Source organism: Lepidochelys olivacea (assembly GCF_965140295.1).
Source record: "Lepidochelys olivacea isolate rLepOli2 genome assembly, chromosome: 16".
NCBI lineage: Eukaryota > Metazoa > Chordata > Testudines > Cheloniidae > Lepidochelys > Lepidochelys olivacea.
Window position 1 is genome coordinate 15979299 of NC_140426.1, and position 20861 is coordinate 16000159.

The 20861-nt window shown below is 49.2% G+C and overlaps 1 protein-coding gene across 1 annotated transcript in view; it reads left to right on the forward strand.

Annotated features, from left to right (window-relative positions):
• The first annotated feature begins 653 nt into the window (after nt 1–653).
• The window catches only part of NTMT1 (N-terminal Xaa-Pro-Lys N-methyltransferase 1), a 102240-nt gene continuing 82032 nt past the window's right edge, over nt 654–20861 (forward strand). Inside the window, exon 1 of the mRNA XM_084649974.1 lies at nt 654–672. The gene's annotated coding sequence lies outside the window, so the exon portion shown is untranslated. The remainder of the gene's footprint in view (nt 673–20861) is intronic.

Consider the following 20861-nt stretch of genomic DNA (forward strand, 5'->3'; position numbering starts at 1 on the left):
TTAGAGGCACCATCGTGGCTGGGGCTGCATTTGTCAGAAAATGCAACCGCTATGCAGAGTCCATCTGTGAAGGCTGCCTTATGTGGGCTGGTCCCAGGATTTTCCATGGCCTATGAGGATAGGTAGCTAAAGTCCCTGGGGCCATACACATCCCCGTTAATGAGACACACACCTTTTGAACATTGCTCTAGCCCCAATAAGTCTCCTCAGTGCAGTCCTTCTACCTCCCAGGTGTGCTCGCTCATGCGCGCACACGCACTCTTTCCTACGCATGTGCTCTCGCTCACATGCACACATGTGCTCTCACATTGCTCCAGTGGGAGTCCTTCACTTCAGTCCTCTGTGTCCCAGCGTCCCCAGGAAGGCAGTGGCCAGTGTGACACTAGTGAAATGATGTCACCAGAGTCAAGAGAGTGAAGGTTGAGCACTGGAGGGGAAGGCCATTTTGGTACAGCTGCTTATAGCTCTTTGGTTTTTGTTTGATTTTCTTAAGGTCTATTTAACTCCAACTCCTGATGAACACTTTGGAGAAAGCTCATCTTTGTTAAAGATTCAACACCCCAGCTCCTTACATGAAGGTGTGCAAGCTGACAATGTATATTCTCCCAGAACCCCCAGAAGACCTCCAGCAAGCCAGGGAAGGCAGGATTTGACATTCCTGCTATTTCTAAGGTAAAAAACAGAAGGAAATATATTTAAAAAAACCCCTAAGACTGTTCAGGTTTTCTTCATCTGTCCCAGAGAGCCAAAAAGGCTCAAACTCAATGTTTTAAGCCTCATTTGTAGGTTATCTGTAAGCTGCAGCTCTCAGCAGAAATGTTTCCAGATCTACTTTCCTCTCTGCTTCCATCCAGCAAAACGATGCCCTGCCATGTTTGCTGCATTTCTGGAATACAGGTCCTGCTGTATTGGTGGTTCAGCAAGTCCACTATCTTGTCTCTGTCAGTGGCCAATGCTGGGTGATTTAGAAAATGCAGGCTCATAATGCCTAGGTATCGTAATCGCAGTGCTCTAGAGAGACTTAAGGTAGATACCGTACTGTGCCTAACTGTGCCATATTGTACAGGGTGTGGGGAAATGTCTTCCAGACCCCAGTTAGTGATCTGCTTAGAGCTTGAACCATGAAGATGAGTGTTAGATCATGTCACTGTATCTTTGTAGCGGGTGTAACTGGGTGTCAGTCTGATTCATGTGGATTTTAAAAGACCTTACTAAGCTAATTGCTTTAAAAAATACTGCAGCACTGAGTTCCACAGCTTAATAGCACATGGTGTTAAAGCAATCATTTGTTTGCCCTACTCTATTTTAAATTGGTTGCTGTTCAAATTTTTTTCAGTATTTGTCCAAAACAAATAGGCATAAAAATATGCTCAAGCATTCCAAGGATGGACAAACTGTAAAAACATTAGATTGCTAGACCACATTAATAGGCCCAAGAAATTAAGCACATGTTTAACTTTTAATCATAATACCTAATTCTTATCTCAAAGCAGTAGCTTTTCATCCCTATTTTGTAGAGGAGGAAGGAGTAGCTCATAAGATCTGTCTACACGGCAATCAAATACCCGTAGCTGGCCCATGTTGGCTGACTTAAGCTCATGGGACTCAGGCTGCGGGGCTATACAACATGGGGGGAGATCTCAGAGTCCAGGCTCTAGCCTGAGCCCAGAGGTCTGCATTGCAATTTTATAGCTCCGCAAGCCTGAGTCAGCCGCCATGGGCCAGTCGCGGGTGTTTTATTGCCGCGTAGACATCCTCACAGAGGCTTGCCCAAGGTGACAGAATGAGTCAGTGACTGAGCCCGGCCTAGTGCCCAGCTAACGCCACACTGAAACAAACCAGCAGGAGAGAGAGTCAAACGACACGATCCTCCGGAGCCAGCAGGCGGAAATCAAATGTGGTTCTGGGCTGCTGGGGTGAGAGAGAGGCATCTTGGGGAGGCCCCTCTTCCTGCAGCCAGCCTAGTCACCTTTCATATTCTAATGCCTTCCCTTTGCCTGATTTGTGAGCTCTCCAAGGCTCCTGCTGGGAATTCTCTCTAACAGAGGCACACGCTGCCGTCCGTCCCTCAGTAAATTACACAGAGATATAATGAAGGAGGAGAAATCAGTTACTCTGTGACTGAGACTCCCCGGGGGACCTTAATTCAAATATTTGTGGAGCTTAGCAAGTGGGGCGTTAGGGAGCCTTTGAGTTGGAGCGTCTCCTGACAGGTCTCTCGCAGGTGCGTGGTGGAGGGGAGGAGAAAGGGAGATGTAGCGCTGGCAAGCCGCATGAGGAACCACAGGCCAGAGTTTTCCCAGCTCTATCCCAGCTGGCCCTGCATGTGGGCAGCACGGAGTGGTCCATGTGTCCAGTTCAGTCCCGCGCTGAGAATGCTCCTGGACTGGCTGGCTCCTGCCAGGGTGCTGGATGTGGTGATAGAAGGTTGGTATCTTCAGGGCACTTGGTGCTACTTGGCGTGATGTCCTGCATAGAGTGAGTTGGTGCCATTAACCCTGATTGCACAGGATTAGAAGGCCCATTGCTTCGGTGGGGACTCAGTTCTTCCTTGCCCTGTACCTTGTGCAGTCCTGTACCCCAAAGCAACACTGCCACTCCAATTAGTTAGCGTTTACACCCACTTTCCACTGGTGCAGATGGCTACACAAGGTGCTGGGGGATGAAGAATTGGCCCTAGCTATCTGCAGTGGACAGGGCCCAGTGCCTGCAGGGAAGTTCATGGGCGTGCTGCAATCTCTTTGGCTGGGAGTCTATAGTGGCATCCAGAGGGGGAAGAGGAGGAGCAGCAGATAATCAGAGGATGGCATTAATGTACTGTCTATGTCTTTGTTTCCTCCTTGCTCCTTTCTTACAGCTAGAAAAGAGCTCAGCTGGTTCAGGAGTAGGATCTCCAACTATGAGGAGAGGAGGGGCTCCCTACCACCATTCCCCTCCCACAGGGATCCCACCCGAACTGCCCAGTGCCTCAACCAAGGACACTGCAGCACTGGGGACACTGGTAGGAAGTGGCAGAGTAAGACTGGTTGCCTGGAGCATCGGCCTCTAGGCCCTGGAGTTCAGCAGGGTCCTCGACCTTTGGGACCATAGAGCGCTGGTCTCCAAGAATACCCCACCCTTGGTGAGGAAGCAGCTTCTCACAGTATGGATTTAAGCAAACTGGTTGGTACCAGCTCCTTCTGCCCGAGAACAGGCTCTGGGAGCTATGTGCTGCTCAGCAAGCCCGACATAAAGGGCCAGTGGCATTTCAAAGCCTCCCACCCATGCAGGAGGTTGGAACCTCAGTGGATCCAGGCCCCGTTACGGTGTCATCCACCCTACTGGCAAGGTGGCACCATCTACCCAATGGCACAGTGGCTTTCCCAAGGGCACATTGCCTACACCTGTCTGCAGCAGTGGTTTTGAGCTCGCTCTGGTGCGTGCACTGATTGTTTGATTTTTGCCAAACTGGTCCCTGTATGGAATGGTGGGCGGTGCAGGACCCCCTTGTCCCCAGGTACAGCAGGTCAGAAGACCTAAGGAACAGATAAAGCAGAGGAGAGGGTGTGTTAGCTGGGAGCAGCCTGGGTTTACAGGCACCGAGAAGTCGGTCAGTGCCTGTGAGCCGGCAGGGTCACTGCTCATTTGATTTGTGCTCGTTTGCAGTAGGGTTCCACACTGTTATTTGAGTCCAGGAAAATATAGTAGTTACAGAGAGTTGCACCACAGGCTGCGGACACACGCATCTCGCACACGCATGGAACATACACACATCTCACACACTCGCTTTTCACTGTCATGGATGCTAACTCTTGCACACTGGTTTTCTTGCACACTTGCTCCCAGGTACTCATGCCTGGACACGCACACAGGCATGCATGGCATAAACACACATGTAGGAATCACATTTGCATGCCCGCATACTTGTGCAAGGGGCCAACAAACCAGATCCATGCATTATGTCCATGCACCACGTGCGCCCACATGTATCTGCTGCCACAATCACACCCCTGCCCATCACGCACACAGGCATCATACCTGCAAACACAGATGCATCAGACGCGTGCAGATCACGCACATCTCCCATGCAAACATACACGACTACATACATCGACACAGACTCATACAGAATCTGCAGTATGCCAACTGTTTGGAAAGAGAGGGAGGGGAAAAAACCCTCAGATTCAGCCCAGAGAGATGGGGCGGGGAGGGGGTGAAGGGAGAGGAGAGAATGACAGACTGCAATCCCCCTTGAGTGCCTGTCCTCATGAATATTAATAAGGTGGTAATTAAAATGCAGGGACACAGCAGGATGGATGCAGGCACTGCCTTCGGAGCGCTGGGAATGGGGGGAGTGCATCTTTCCAGGCAGGTTTTGATTCCGTTCTCTGATGAAAAGAAGAAAACGGAGCCTTCAACTTTAATCAGTTTAGAGTTTTTTTGACACGACATATCTTTAATTGCTGATATTTTCTGCTCTCCCGAAATCCGGCTGTACCGTCTCCAGTCTAACCGGAGATAATGAACCACAACACAGCGCCATGGCTTCGTGCCGTTTTTCTTTCTCTAACTTGTTTGTGAGTTTCCTGGTGTTTTGCTTCTCGGCCTGAGCTCATAGGGCAGGGTCCCACTGTTGACTGACCCTGCCTTTGGGGAATTGGGAAATAGAAGGTGCCTTTGAGCCTCTCCTTACAGCACCTCCCTCCAGTCCCAATGTTAAGGAAACTTGGCTTTTCTGGGTGCTGAGATGACACCTTCCCCATCTGTCTTGCCCTGCAGCCATGGAGATCAGAGGGGCCTAAATAAGGACCTAAGCCTTCATGTCATGAGTTTGGCATTCTCAGCTCAGTCCTTTTTGATAGCTCATGTGCACTGTAGAAGGCAATGATTGGGGGTGAACATACACAAAAAAGGAAGTCACCTCTCCCTCCCAGTACAGAGTGGACTCTTCAGGCCAAGGGGTGGGGGGATCTGTTGGTGGGACAGTGGGTGTGGGGCAGGACAGGATTGAGTCAATATGGAGAGGAAATCCTCTTTCATGGCATGGAGGGTGGTTCCTCCAGGGCAGGGATGGGGGTAGCACTACAGAGATAACCCAGGACTAGAGAAATAAAGAGGTTTAAGTCTCCCCTAGCCACTGGGCTTTCTAGGTCATGTTTGGGTTGCCTGTAGAAGTCTGAGGCAAGGATGCTCAGGGTTCTTTAAACAAGGAGAATGCTTGCTGACTCTCTCCCTTTGCAAGAGGGTGGTCGGTTTGGATCAGAGGTGGGGTCTGTTAACGGAGAAGCCTAACCGAGGCCAAGACTGGATGGAACATGGAAGTTAAATTCCCCCCTTCACCCAAGGGGGCAAGGGCTGGGGTTCCATCGTGGAGCTGTGAGGAGAGCTGTAGGAAGACTGAACACCTCAGTCACCCCAGGAGAGGGGGACAATTCTGGGCAAGGGAAGGAGAACAAAGGTTCTTCATCCTGTGCCTTTGAGAGCTTCCATCAGATAAAGAGTTGGGTCCAGAATCTTTCAGGTGGTTCCTGTGCAAAGTGACTGTTGTCCTTTGTTGTCAGCAGCTGTGCTGCTGGGTTGCTGAGTCCTTGAGACCTTCAGTGTAGGTTCCATGGAGCCCCCATGTAAGGGCCTGTTGCAGGCTCCTGAGAAGCTCTGGACCTAGAGTGAAGAGAGACGTCTTGTGTTCTGTTCATCCTCGGGGAACTGAAACGTTCTTGAGTGATACCCTGTTTGTCAGTGTATGGACCTGCCTTACCTTCATGCCCAGGGAAGGTCTGAGATCTTGCATCCTTACTTCCCATACGGCCCTGGGGGTTTCTTTCCTCCTAATTTGTGCCTGTGGCTTCCTGACCTGAGCAATGTCATCTCCCTGACTGGCAGCGAGAAGCAGAAAAGCATAGCCATCTCCAGCTGGAGCTCACTTGAGTGCTCATCACTTGGTCCCCATGTCTGTGGGGCTCTGTGCGAGGTGTGTTAGGGCCGCTCTGTCATTTGCTCATAGGGAGAACAAATACTTGAATGAGGGAGCTTGGAGACCCAAAGGCAGGGCCTCTCTGGGCTCCTGTTTGTGGGTAGGTGGGGCCCCTGCCACCAATCCTCTTAGTGTATTTGAAAGGGGTGGCATGCAGCAGGGAGAGCAGGTTGGAGGGGTGGAAGGAGAACCGGGCTCTCCAGCCCCATCTCTCTGCCACTCCTCCATTCTTAGGAGGGGGACACCATTGTATTTATAACCCAAGACTAGGAGGCCTTGGTTCTGTTCCTGGTTCTGCCCCAGACTCACTGTGTGGAGAAGGGCAATTTGCTTTATCTCCTCGTCTCTTCAGTTTTCCCCTTCTGGGAAACCAATGATATACCCGAGATACGTCAATGAGATTCATCTTCTGGACAGATGGCTTAAACCCCCTCATACATTTCCACCACAACTTCAACAGCCACCACCCGTCCACTAAACTCTCTCTGGAACACTCCCACACTAACCTCAACTTCCTGAACACCATCGTCAGCTTCAGCAGTGGAATCCCAGAGACAACTATAAAGAAGAAACCCCACGGATCACCATACCTACCTTCATAGATCCAGTAACCACCCCAAACACACCAAGAAATATTTTATCTACAGCCAGGCACTCAGGTATCACGGAATATGCTCCGAGGCAAAAGTCCAGGATATACACTTTAACACACTTAAAACCACTTTCACCAAATAAGACACTCCACCAGAGAAGCAGTCATCATGGAACAGGCCACCCAAATACCCTGAGAGAACTTGCTTCAGTACAGAAATAAAACCTTCTCCAACTGCACACCCCTAGCTCTCGCCTAACACCCCACACTGGAACCCTTACGGGGTATCATCAAATAACTACAACCCATACTCCATGGGGACACCGTCCAGAAAGAAATCTTTCCTGAACCCCCACTTCTGGTCTTCAGACAACCCCCCAACCTCCTCAAGCTATCATCAGAAGCAAGCTTCCCACAGACCAGGACACATCAACTCAAAGCAGCACCAGACCCTGCCAGAACAACAGATGCAAAACCTGCAGACATCTCTCCATTTCTACAGTGATCAACACCCTCCACAGCACACCTTTCAAGATCCCTGGATCCTACACATGCCTATCACAACATGTGGTGTACCTCATCCAATGCACTAAATGTCCCAGGAACAACTATGTGGGTGAAAACAGATAATCACTATGCTTTTGAATGAACTCCCATAGGGCAATGATAAAACACAAAAACACTCTATCACCTGTGGGTGAACACTCTTCACAAAGCGATCACTCTATATCTGACCTCTCAGTCCTCATCCTCAAAAGAAACCTGCACAAAACTTTCAAAAGACGAGCCTGGGAGCTTAAACTCTGCTAGACACTAAAAATCATGGTCTGAACAGAGACACTGGATTTATGGCTTATTACAGCAAACACTAGCCCCCTCTCTTTTTGTCCTATGGCTGCAAAGGTATTAATAGGCCACTCTGCCTTGAATGGTCCCTTACAATATATGCTAACTACTTATGCTAAACAATCTGTTCCACCTTGTGTTTTGCTGTGGTGCTGGGAGTACCTTTCCCAGACCTGAGGAAGAGCTCTGTGTGCCTCGAAAGCTTGTCTCTCTCGTCGACGGAAGTTGATCCAATAAAAGATATCACCTCCCACACCTTGTCTCTATAAAATCTTTGGCTGGAGGGTGCTGCAGCTGTGCAAAGTGTTATTGCTGTGGTTTACCAAGACCCACCACTAGCCGCCTCTGATATCAGGAAGGTACTAAAGGCGCAGATAGCCACAGGCAAGAGAGAGGGCAGAAACAAGAACAAGGCTTGGGGAGGTGAAGCCTTCTTAAGATGTGGCCTAATAAGGATTGACCACAAGAGAACATCAAAGCAATTGGTGCAGAACCCACGGGGAAGCTGCCTGCACTGTCACTCCTTCTCCTCAAGGCACCCAGTCCTGTCTATGGAAAGCCAATTATTCTGCAGACCTACACCCTCCTTCCCACACCCCTGCTCCATAACCGGATCTTCTCCCTCACGGCTACGAGGTGGGCATGATTGTCTGTGCTCCTCATTGCAGGCCTGTGTCTGCCAGCTCCTAGTCCACCATCACTGGGAAGGAGCTGTCAACCTCCAGTTTGGTGCACGGCAGCTATGTTAGGTTTGGCAGAACGTTGCTTTGCCCTCATAAAGGCCTCTGGGGAGGAGCAAGGGGGAAGGAGCAGAGAAAGGGCAAGGAATATTTTAAGTATAACGCTGGTGCATTTGCTATGGAAAGAAAATTCTGTTCAGTGAATGTTTTAAAGCACTTCTCCATCCCACATTCATCACCACACTGATGAGTGCCTAGGTGTGACATTTCTCCTGGATAGGTTGAGCTAGGGTGACTAAACGTCCCGATTTTTATATGCACAGTGCCAATATTCAGGCTTTTGTCTTATACAGGTGCCTTTCCCCCCACCCTGTCCCGATTTTTCACATTTGCTATCTGGTCCCCCTAGGCTGAGCATCCAGCTTTGGATTCGCTGGGCTCTATTAAGAGGCCAGAAACAAGGTGCAGAAGTGGAGGAGGAGGAGCTGTGCCCTGTGATTAGCGGCGCCTGAAGGCGTTGTAGCTGCATATATTCTAATGCTGCCAAACACGCTCTGGGGAAGCTCGCTGAGCAGTGACACTTGCAGGCCTGAGATAACAGCTGTAGCCTGGGCTCATTTGCAAGGGTCGGACGATGACCGTTACCATCATCCTGTCCAGACATCCCCCTCTGAGGCGGTCAGTACCGCTTGTGCAAACCAAATGTTTGGTGCAATGTCAAGTTGCAGTGGGGGAGGTTTAGATTGGATATTAGGAAAAACTTTTTCACTAAGAGGGTGGTGAAACACTGGAATGCGTTACCTAGGGAGGTGGTAGAATCTCCTTCCTTAGAGGTTTTTAAGGTCAGGCTTGACAAAGCCCTGGCTGGGATGATTTAACTGGGAATTGGTCCTGCTTCGAGCAGGGGGTTGGACTAGATGACCTTCTGGGGTCCCTTCCAACCCTGATATTCTATGATTCTATGATTCTATGAAATGGTGCCCTTTAGCAACACTTACGCAACCCCATTGCTTCTAATGATGCCGTATTTGAATGGAACTTAGTAAACAATGCTGTCGGTGGTGCACAAGAGTCCAGCTCCCTTTCCCTGAGCTGGGTTAGCACTGCAGGGCTGACGGGAGTAAAAAGGGCTACATTTATTTTGTCATTTAAGTGATTGGTTGTGACCTTGCATTTACATAGGTCTGTCAAGGCCAGCTCCTAAACTAGCGTAGATTGGCATAGTACCACTGAAATCAATGAAGCTACGCCAGTTTACATCAACTGAGGATCTACCATGTTGCTAAAGCATTCTGCCTTTTAGCATCACTGGGAGTGTGTTCTCTGAACCTCTTCATTTGATAGACAGGCTCTGAGTTTCCGTTTAGGTTTGGGTCTCTCCACAGAGCATGTATTCCTTCAGCTGAGCTGGTTCTATTTCCGGAGCAGCTTTGATGGGGCCTGTGCTGTGCTATGGAAATGTGGTGAGCTGGCAGGCCTGCATCCCAGTCCTGCAGGGGCGAGGGAGACACAAGTCAGTGCCTGCTATAGTAGCCGTGGGACACGTGGAAAATGGGAATTGAGATAGAGCTCAGAAACGGGGAGGAAGCTGCAGCATAAGGCTGCTGGGTGTCTAGACAAAACCAGTGCAGCTGTTTGAAAAGTAAAGTGTGTTGTGAAAACCTTGGAAATTTTCTGATTTTTGGATGGAAACGTGGGTAGGTGTTTAGTTTAGTTTTGGTTTTTTTCTTCCTTTTTTCCCCCCCTCCCCCTCTTTTTAATTTTTTTTCCCCGTTTTACCGCTGAAAAAGGTGTGCACAGAGCAGGAACGAAGGGAGAGAAAGGAGGAAATAACCAAAACCCGGGGCGGGGAAGGAACACTTTTATTTTATTTTTAAGATTTTTGGCTTTGTTTCAGAGTAACAGCCGTGTTAGTCTGTATTCGCAAAAAGAAAAGGAGGACTTGTGGCATTTTAGAGACTAACCAATTTATTTGAGCATAAACTTTTGTGAGCTACAGCTCACTTGAAGTGAGCTGTAGGTCACAAAAGCTTATGCTCAAATAAATTGGTTAGTCTCTAAGGTGCCACAAGTCCTCCTTTTCTTTTGGTTTGTTTGTTTTTCTGTTGAAAAATCAGAAAAATACCAGCTCTTGCGTGGAAAAACGTTAGCTTAAAAAAATGGGCGGGGGCGTTTAGAATTAAAAAAAAAATCAACCAGTTCTTAAAACCAGCTATCTAGAGAAGCCTGTTCGGAACCTCACAGTGCTCCTCTATTAGCCTGGTAAATAGTCAGATACTGCAGTGATGGGCTCAGTAGCAACTTGCATGGAACTCGGCAGGAGGAGCACAAGCTACAGGAGGGAAGAGTTTGGAGGAGGCACCAGGGAGTCAGTCTGTGTGCCCGTGGCTGCAATGCTAGCTACAGTTACAAGCATTTCTGTAAATAATTCTCTTAGCAAAGAGCCAGTTTAGTTTTAGAAACACGGAATCATCCTCATATTATTACCCAACTTGTGGTCCATGAAACAGGACCCCGATACCACTGAAACCCTAACATGGATAGCGATGACAGACTCTTAACTGGGAGTTAATTGGTCCAAAATGATGCTATAATAGTCTAGGTTTTGAAATGAAAATGTGACTGTCCATGGCAGCCTTGTGATGTTAATACCTAACGTTCACCCGATGTTTAGTGTGGTCGCTCTCAAATCACCTGATTGCATGTCTTTGGTTGCTTAGGTTGGTGTATAAGAAACTGGTGTGCCTCCTTTTGTACACTCGTACCCGCACACCCGTTCTGGGCCATGCACATTCCAAGCACTGGTGCTTCTAGGTCCCAGTTTTAGCCAAGGATCTGTAACCCTTCTAAGCTATCCGTGTGCTCGTTAATTATGGACACATTTGAAAGTGCCTCTCTCTCTCCTCTGCTGTGGCTGCTTGACTGTTCAGTGGGGTCTTCCTGGGCCGGTGGGTTCCCGTTCTGGAATGTGACCTTTGCAGTGTGAAGCTGCCCCCACCTGCAAACGTGGGAGATGTGAGCAGCGTGTAGAATCAGAATGGAGGGATGTGGATGTGACCATGGTTATAGTTTTGGCTGAGTGTGGTGAAGTGCCAGGTGCCTTCCAAGGGCAGACCCACCACTGTCTGTACCATGTTTCGTACACAGTCCTAGAGCCTTTACATTCAATCCACCTGGCAGGGTGAACACCACTGAACAAACACTGAGTTTCCATGAAGTTCCAGGTCTCTAGATTTCGCAACCCCTACCCCTGTGACTGTCACTGCCAAAAGCTGAGTCGGGTTCATTGTGGCATCGGCCTCATCCTTTAGTCACATCCGTCTCCCATGGCAGTCATGTCTCATCCCATTGCCTAGCATTTCCCAATGCCTCTCTTGGCTGCCAGGCAGCTTTGGATGCTGAGGTTTTTGCTTTAGTAATCAAATGATGATGATTAAGCTTTGGGAGAGATTCATGAGTCCCTTGGAAACTTGGGATCACCGAGCAAATGCTTTCCAGTAAGACATTTGCTTTAAAGAGAACTTGTTTGTGCACCTGTGGATCTCCCTGTATTCATCCCCTCTCCTGGGGGTGCTTTAAACGAGATGCCTTATGATGGTGGTTGTAGCATGATAGGTGCTTTGTAAATAGGAGTGAACACAAGGGCCGTGCCCTGAACAGGTTGTATTGTCAATAAAATACCAATTCTCACATGGCCTCCCATCGCCTTAGTACCTGAGCAACTCAGGCACACTAGTAAATTCATCCCCAACATTTCTGTGAGATAGGGATGGTTCATCCCCATTTTATAGATGGGAAACTGCGGCATAGACAGACCAAGGGCTTGTTCCAAAGCCTACTGGAGTCATTCTGTTCACTTCAGATCAGGATCTGTGTGACTTGTCACAGGAAGCCTGAAGCAGAGGCAAAAATTGAACCCAGCTCTCCTGAGTCCCAGTCCAGTGTGTTAATCACTAGACCATCCTTCTTCTTACATGCTGGGCAGGGAATAAGATGAAATTAGAAGCAAAGGAATTCAGCGGGGAAGTTTCACGTGGATCATGTTCGGGCAATGATTTTTGGTTGGATGGCTTTATTTGTAATGCTCTGGTTTGTGTTCTCTGCTGTAGGAGCATGGGGGGGATGCAGGCATCTTGGAAGGAGAAATTTGAAGAGGGAGACATGGCAGACCGGGTCAGGGAAGGGGGATTCAGACATTAGGCACCTGCAAGGAAGAAGGGCCGGAGATGAGGGTGGGAAGACTACAGGGAGTGGGGTACAGCATTGTCAGGGTCTGTCCTTTACAGTGTGTTTGTACAGCAGCGAGCACAATGGGGCCCTGGCCTGCCTGGCTTCTAGACATTACTGCAGAATAAATGTTTAATAATCGGTGATAACTGGGTTGGGTGGAGCTCCCCCATAGCAGCCTGGGTATTTGGAAAGTCGCTTGGTATTAGGAATTCTCATTGTTTTCTTGCTCTTCGCCATGGGTCTGTAGACATCTGTTGTCTCTTGTTTTTTACTTAGACTGCAAGCTCTTTTGGGCAGGGACTATCTTTTTGTTCTGTGTTGTATACTTCACCTAGGACAGAAAGGTCCTGGGCCATGACTGTGGCTTCTAGGTGCTACAGCAACACAAATAATAAATCACATACTATCAACCCCTACAGTACATTTGCCGCACCAGATCAAACCACGGATGCCTACACCCTGGCTTTCACACTGTGTCATCAATGCACACCTTATCCAGAACAGATGCTCTGGGCAGCACAAGTCAAACTGCATTCTGCCCCTTTTTGGAATCTGACACACTTGCTGAAACAGTGCTGAGCGTGGTTTGCCTTTGTCTATGTCATGTTCAGCTGCTCCCACTGCTGACACCCATTGTCAGCAATGGCTAAGTTTCCTTGTGCAGATAAAATTTCAGAGAGAGCATGCTGGAGTTTGTTCTTTCAGGTGAATCATCAACAGGATCATTTGCTCAATTCCCATCCCATCCACTTACACCTGTGCAAACCCATGTGAGGCAACGGGGTTGTACAGATGTCACTGGGTGCATCATCTGAAGATTGAGGTTACAGGGGCAAACCATCCCGATGTGTAGAAAGAATAGTAAATATGGCAGGCGACCAGCTTGGCTTAACAGTGAAATCCTTGCTGATCTTAAATACAAAAAAGAAGCTTACAAGAAGTGGAAGATTGGACAAATGACCAGGGATAGTATAAAAATATTGCTCAGGCATGCAGGAGTGAAATCAGGAAGGCCAAATCACACCTGGAGTTGCAGCTAGCAAAAGATGTTAAGAGTAACAAGAAGGGTTTCTTCAGGTACGTTAGCAACAAGAAGAAAGTCAAGGAAAGTGTGGGCCCCTTACTGAATGAGGGAGGCAACCTAGTGACAGAGGATGTGGAAAAAGCTAATGTACTCAATGCTTTTTTTGCCTCTGTCTTCACGAACAAGGTCAGCTCCCAGACTACTGCACTGGGCAGCACAGCATGGGGAGGAGGTGACCAGCCCTCCGTGGAGAAAGAAGTGGTTCGGGACTATTTAGAAAAGCTGGATGAGCACAAGTCCATGGGGCTGGATGTGTTGCATCTGAGAGTGCTAAAGGAATTGGCGGGTTGTGATTGCAGAGCCATTGGCCGTTATCTTTGAAAACTCATGGCGATCGGGGGAAGTCCCAGACCACTGGAAAAAGGCTCATGTAGTGCCCATCTTTAAAAAAGGGAAGAAGGAGGATCCTGGGAACTACAGGCCAGTCAGCCTCACCTCAGTCCCTGGAAAAATCATGGAGCAGGTCCTCAAGGAATCAATTGGAGGAGAAGAAAGTGATCAGGAACTTTCAGCATGGATTCACCAAGGGCAACTCATGCCTGGCTAGTCTAATTGCCTTCTATGATGAGATAACTGGTTCTGTGGATAAAGGGAAAGAAGTGGACGTGTTGTTCCTTGACTTTAGCAAAGCTTTTGACACTGTCTCCCACAGTATTCTTGCCAGCAAGTTAAAGAAGTATGGCCTGGATGAATGGACTAGAAGGTGGATAGAAAGCTGGCTAGATTGTCGGGCTCAACGGGTAGTGATAAATGGCTCCATGTCTAGTTGGCAGCCGGTATCAAGTGGAGTGCCCCAAGGGTCGGTCCTGGGGCCGGTTTTGTTCAATATCCTCATAAATGATCTGGAGGATGGTGTGGATTGCACCCTCAGCAAGTTTCCAAATGACACTAAACTGGGAGGAGAGATAGATATACTGGGGGGTAGGGATAGGATACAGAGGGACCTAAACAAATTGGAGGATTGGGCCAAAAGAAATCTGATGAGGTTCAACAAGGACAAGTGCAGAGTCCTGCACTTAGGACGGAAGAATCCAATGCACCGCTACAGACTAGGGACCGAATGGCTAGGCAGCAGTTCTGCGGAAAAGGACCTAGGGGTTATAGTGGACGAGAAGCTGGATATGAGTCAACAGTGTGCCCTTGTTGCCAAGAAGGCCAATGGCATTTTGGGATGTATATGTAGGGGCATTGCCAGCAGATCAAGGGACGTGATTGTTCCCCTCTATTCGACACTGGTGAGGCCTCATCTGGAGTACTACATCCAGTTTTGGGCCCCACACTACAAGAAGGATGTGGAAAAATTGGAAAGAGTCCAGCGGAGGGCAACAAAAATGATTAGGGGACTGGAACACATGAGTTATGAGGAGAGGCTGAGGGAACTGGGGATGTTTAGTCTACGGAAGAGAAGAATGAGGGGAGATTTGATGGCTGCTTTCAACTAGCTGAAAGGGGGTTCCAAAGAGGATGGCTCTAGACTGTTCTCAGTGGTAGCAGATGACAGAACAAGGAGTAATGGTCTCAAGTTGCAGTGGGGGAGATTTAGGTTGGATATTAGGAAAAACTTTTTCACTAGGAGGGTGGTGAAACACTGGAATGCGTTACCTAGGGAGGGGGTGGAATCTCCTTCCTTAGAAGTTTTTAAGGTCAGGCTTGACAAAGCCCTGGCTGGGATGATTTAATTGGGGATTGGTCCTGCTTTGAGCAGGGAGTTGGACTAGATGACCTCCTGAGGTCCCTTCCAACCCTGATATTCTATGATTCTATGATTCTATGATGAGGTTGCAGAGGTGACACTGAGGGCCACATTTGGATTGCAGAACCTGTTGAGATTGTCAAAGGGAAGAGCCCAGACTGAGTCTAAAATCCCAGGTTGAGTTTGTGGTTGAGTTTGTAGTTGAGTTGCTCTTGAGTCCTGTAAAGAGAACAAACCCTGAGCCCTATGATGCCATTTTCCAGAGCAGAACTGCTCTTTAAGGAGGGATTTGAAGGTGAGAGTTCCCCGCAGACTTCAGGTTCCTTTCTGATCTGTCTCTCTTGATCTGTTTACTTCCTAAAGCATGAACGTTATTGTTATTACCTTAGTTACATAGCTACTGATGTTATTTGTGGTCATGACTTTATCCAGACACAGTATTTGTCTTTAAGACCTCCTGCAACAGTGAGTTTCACAGGTTGAGTGTGAAGCAGTGTTCCATGTGATCTCACAGAACTTCTAGCCCACTGTGTTGCATGCCCTCTTGCATATCCACCAGTTGGCTACTTGGAGCACCCCAGGAGGTAAAGAATACTCTCCTGGAAGGACCACTCCTATGCCCCTGTGGACATCTGCTTTGTACCTTTTCATCTTCCATACCCCACTTTACTGCTACTGCCCCTTTGGCTTTGAGAGAGAGAAATTTTCAGTTTGCACCACACACTGCTCCCCCAGTTCCCTGGCCAGCATACAAATATGGTCACCACATACTCCCATGTCTGCCTCGCGTATGTTGGCAAGTTGTCATGATGGCAATAAGGTCAACTCAATCAGACCACGTGGGTTGGGATGCAAAGAAGTGAAATGCAAAGGACATCCCAGCACAATACAATGGGCCAGTGGGTGCTGCGGGCTGGACATAATGAGCCTGACCCTTGCAGTCCTTTCTTGGGCAAAAGTGCCATCAGTTTCAATGTGAGTTTTGCCAAAGCTTGGCGCAAGGATGGACTAGTGGTTAAGACACTGAATTGGGATGCTGATTTAGGTTCGGTTCCTGGCTCTGCCACAGATCATCTTGGGTGATCTCAACCACTTAATCTACTCTGTGCCTCAGTCCTCAGCTTTAAACGGGGGATGATACGTCACTATCTCACAGGGTTGTTGTGAGGATAAATCCAGTAGTGAGGTGCTCAGGTGCTCCAATAGTGGGGGGCCATATAAGTACCTGCTTGGATAGACAGTTGGGCCCAATGACTGGGAACGAGCGGGAGAGACGTTCCCCTCCCATGTCCCCTGGTGGTTTTACCCAGCCTTGATGTTCAGTGTGCTCCTTGCTTCTTACCCACTGGACTTGAGGAGACTGCTAATTTGCCAGCAACTCAGAAGGCATTCCTGTGCTGTCTCCTGCCAGCACTGCACTGAAGTAGGTTTTAGCCATGTTCTCTGAGCCAGTGGTTCTCCAGCCTTTTTAAAGCTACGGCCCTCTTTGTAAGGGAGTGACCCTCATGTGGGCCCAACAGCCTGGTCCCCAACAGCTTGGTATTAAAAAAAATATCCTGATGCAGACACCAGAGAAGAATCTGCGGGGCCCTGATGACAATGGGACCATAGCTAGGGAACTCTGCTCTTCACTCTCTCTGCCAAGGTGATTTGAATTCTCATCAGCCGAGGTGACTGCCTGGCGCTCTAGGTTTCTTTCTCCTTGCTTCCTAATGGAGTTACAGGGATGCTTCTGTGGCTCTGTATTTGCTGGATGGTACAGATGGAGAGACCGCCCATCACCAGGGCAGAGGGGACACTTCCGGGGATGATGAATTCATTCACCCTGCCGTCCGTGGGAGTGGGCAGGCGAGCCCATGGAATCCATATGGCTAGAGAGTGAGGCTCAGGTGTGAGATGAGGGGGAGCTCCCAGGGGTGATGGCTCTGGCTCTGTATGAGCGCTGTCCACTCTCAGCCCTAGAGGCAGCTGGAGTCTCCACTGGCAGAGAGACGAGGCTTTTTGACGTTAGGGAATTTGGGGGTGGTGGGAGGGGGAAGGTTACTCTGCTCCCTCGCTCTCCCACTCGTGGGAAGGTCTCTGTTTTCCCTCTCTCCTTGCTGTGAAATGGTTAAATTCCTTTCCAGCTGAGCTGGCAAACGGAGCCCAGGCATATTAGTCAGATCACAGTGGGGGGGGAGGAGAGAGGAGTGGCTGGGGTTGAGAACTGCAGAGCGCTAGTCTCAGGGGCTCTGAAGTGCAGGGAGGGAGGCTCGGCAGGAGTTGCTGCTTCCCAGAAACTTGATTATTTTTAACCCAGGAAGGGGGGGGGGGCATAGCTGGAGGACTGGCAAACACGTTGTTGGGGTTGAAGAAGCTTCGGGGAAGGTGAGGAGGCACCTTTGGAAGGAGAGAGCTGCCCATGATAGGTGCAGTTCTGCTGAAGACCCATGCCAGAGCTGCCTGCCCTGCCCTGCTAACCAGGGGCGCTTCCCTGGCCTGGCAAACGCTTGACTCCCCGATGGTGGGCAGAGAGTGCTCCAGCAGATCTGGTGGGAAATGCCCCATGCTCCCCTTTGTGCAATGGGAGAATCGCTGCTCTCCAGCTCTGGATGGAACTGGGACACAGATTCCCTGATGGACTGAGAGAGACTTCAGGAGGTTCTCCGTCCCCAGCATGTTATATCTTTCCTCCAGACCAGCCTTGGAAAGGAGCCGGGGTGGGGCAGGGCACACCCCCACCAACAAGAAGCTGGCTCTGAACCCTGAAAGCACCTGTCTTTTGTATCCCCCTCACTTGGGAAAGCCTTTCCCAGGGAGCAGCCGCTTTCTGAAAGCCCATGGGGCCTGTGTTTGGAGGCCCAGGCCCCTTTTCATGCAAAACACCTGCTGATAATTGGGCTAAAGCAGAGCTTCTTCCCTCTCCCTTTTGGGACATGGAAGCTCCCTTTACACCACGTGTGATCTCATGCTATCCCAGCCCTGTGCATCATATATCACCAGCCTACTCCCAAATGTGCCCTGGAAGCCAGTGCTTATGTCCTCAGGGAAGGAGCGTGGTGCAGCAGAGTGGATCTCTCACGGCAGTGGAAGTAGGGAGTTTCTTTGTACTGACTAGAAGGAAGAAGGGTGACAGAGATGCTAGCCAGGGCATTTTTGTAAAGAACCTTCCATTCCCACCGGCCGGGGCAGAAGGGCAGCTGTACTCGGTTCTAGATGTAAAGTCTTCTAGCCTGAAATTCTCATGAGATGTGGAGGACCATCATGGAGGCTGCAGGCTCATAGGGCGTGTCCCTAGGGGACCCCACCTTCATGTTTGCCTGGCCCACGAGCCCCTGAGAGATGAGTTACCAGCTGTACTAAACAGCTGATGGATTTGCCCACCCCAGAGATTCACATCTGAGTATGTAGGGCCTGATGCAAAGCCCAGTGCAGGGAATGAAGAGATTCCTGTTGACTTCAGTGGGCTTTGGATCAGGCCGTAAGTTTAGAAAGCCACAAACACCTGCCAATTCATTGTTCATCAAACTTGTAACATCAGATTCAAATGCTACAAGTCGTGGCTCCCCTCAAACATCTCATCCCTTCATCAGAAAACCCCCTATTTACTAAGCTTTCCTGAGCTGTTTTCCAGACCTGACCTATTTACAAGACTTCCAGCTGCCGTGGGGGGGAAATCGGGTTGGGAACTGACTCATTCTCCCTGGTCCCGCTGAGCTGCCCCATAAATTGCTGAATCTGGGGTGGGGCCCCAAGCAGCCACTTGTGCTGTAGGCCGGATCTGCATTCCTCCCCACCGCCCTGCTTGTTGTCTTGATCGCTTTGCGCCTGAATGACCAAGAGGTGACACCGGAGTCATTTACACTAGGAGTCTGGAGTAGTTCTGGGAAAAGTCAGGTCACTGTTTCAGCTGTGATTCAACCCGAGCGCCCATGAGATAGAAATATGGCTAAGGTACTCAAAGTATACGAGGGAAATCCCTTAAGAGGTTAAGCTAGCAGTAGGTTGCCATTGTCCAAGTGCTCCAGGTCTGCTGGGAATGGGAATCTTGGCTCTTCTGGGTTTTAGATTGCAGAGCTCAATGGACTCCAGCAGGCTCTGTGGTACAATGGATAGCACTTTGGACTTCTAGATCAATGACAGGTGAAGTCATTCAAAGGTTGTGGGTTTGAGTCCTAAGAGAGTCATATGTTGGGAGGTTGTGGAATCTCCATCATTGGAGATTTTTAAGAGCGGGTTAGACAAACAACTGTCAGGGATGGTCTTAAACAATACTTAGTCCTGCCAGGAGTGCCGGGGACTGGACTAGATGATCTTTCGAGCTCCCTTCCAGTCCTATGATTCTATGAAAGTGGTCTGTTGAGTCAGTGAGTAAGATGCAGGTTTAGGTGGAGAGCAGTCTGGAATAAGAAGCAATGTGCCGCTAATCTGGAGAAGTTTTTGGGAGTGTCTCAAGATGAGGGCAGGGTTCCCCGCCACCCCCATTGAGTTGCACCTTGGGTCTCTGCTTGGGCTAGAAACAAGTATTATTGCCAATGGTGAAGGAAGTTACGTTTACCAGGACAAAAATTTACATGGGCCATAAACTTTCAAGTTTAAGGGCATAAACCGGTCACCAGCTCCCTAGGATTAAGGAGATATTTCCTCCTTGGGTAGATTATTCTTCAAAATCCATTATGGGTTGATTTGCACCTTCCTCTGTATTGGTCGCGATCAGAGCCAGGATTCTGGATTTGATGGGAGCACTGGTCTGACCCAACACAGCAGTTCATTTGTTCCAAAGAAATATTCCCATGTTTGCACAGTTCTCAGGGGGAAAATGCTCTCCATGGGTGTGTCCCTCTGCCCAAGTGAGTGTTACATTGATCACGGACAGAGCTGGTCTGGAAATGGGTTTTTGTTCCTATGAAAGGTTTTGCTGGAAATGTGGGAGGGGAATCTATTCTGTCTCTGAAATATTTTCATTCTGGAAAAAAAAACACCCAATTTTTGACAGAAACCCAGAATTCTTTTTGTCAAAAATGGACATTTCCATTTTGACCCAAAAGCCAATTTTCATAGGAAAACATTTGGAACAAACGATTTCTATCCGCTGTAATCAGGGCCCGTTTTGGAGTCTGCGTCACTTTTACCTCACTGGAGTGCAGTGAGTGACACCAGCTCTTTAAAATGTCCCCAAAATGATCCGTGTGAAGAGGATAAAGAAGAAGAAAGAGGAAGAGCACCGGGGCGGGGGGTCATCAGTGGGGGGGGGGGGCAACACTGAACAGCAGGTGGTGAGGGAGAAGCCCCTGAGAGCCGGCTCACATAGGCCCTGTAGAGTGAAACGAGGCCATGAGTTTGGGCAGGCTTCACCCCAGTTTGGCCACTTCCTGCTTTACAATATGGGTGGCTGGGCGTCACTGTGGCTGTATCCCTTTTCTGTAGGCAGATGCAGCAGGCAGGCAGGGGAGAATTTCCATTCGGTCCCAGACCTCCTGTAGCTGCTTTATCTCCAGCAGAAAACGCTAGGAAATTCAGACCAGGGCAGCACCATCCCCACTAGAGTGTGTCCCCGAGCTGTCAGGTGTCTCCCCTTCTCTGCAAGTCTCAGACACTCTTATCAGAGTGAGTTCACTTTTTGGTCACCAGCCCAGCTGCTCGGAGGAGAAGATGAATTTCCTTTTAGGACTGCACTAGGCAGCTGAGGATACTCTGTCCCCATGTGACGCTCAGAGCCATTTCATCCTGTTTTCCGTCTCCTCCCCTTATCTCAGCAGTCTCTGCTTCATTTCCCAACTGCTCATCATGAGTCGCTGGGATCT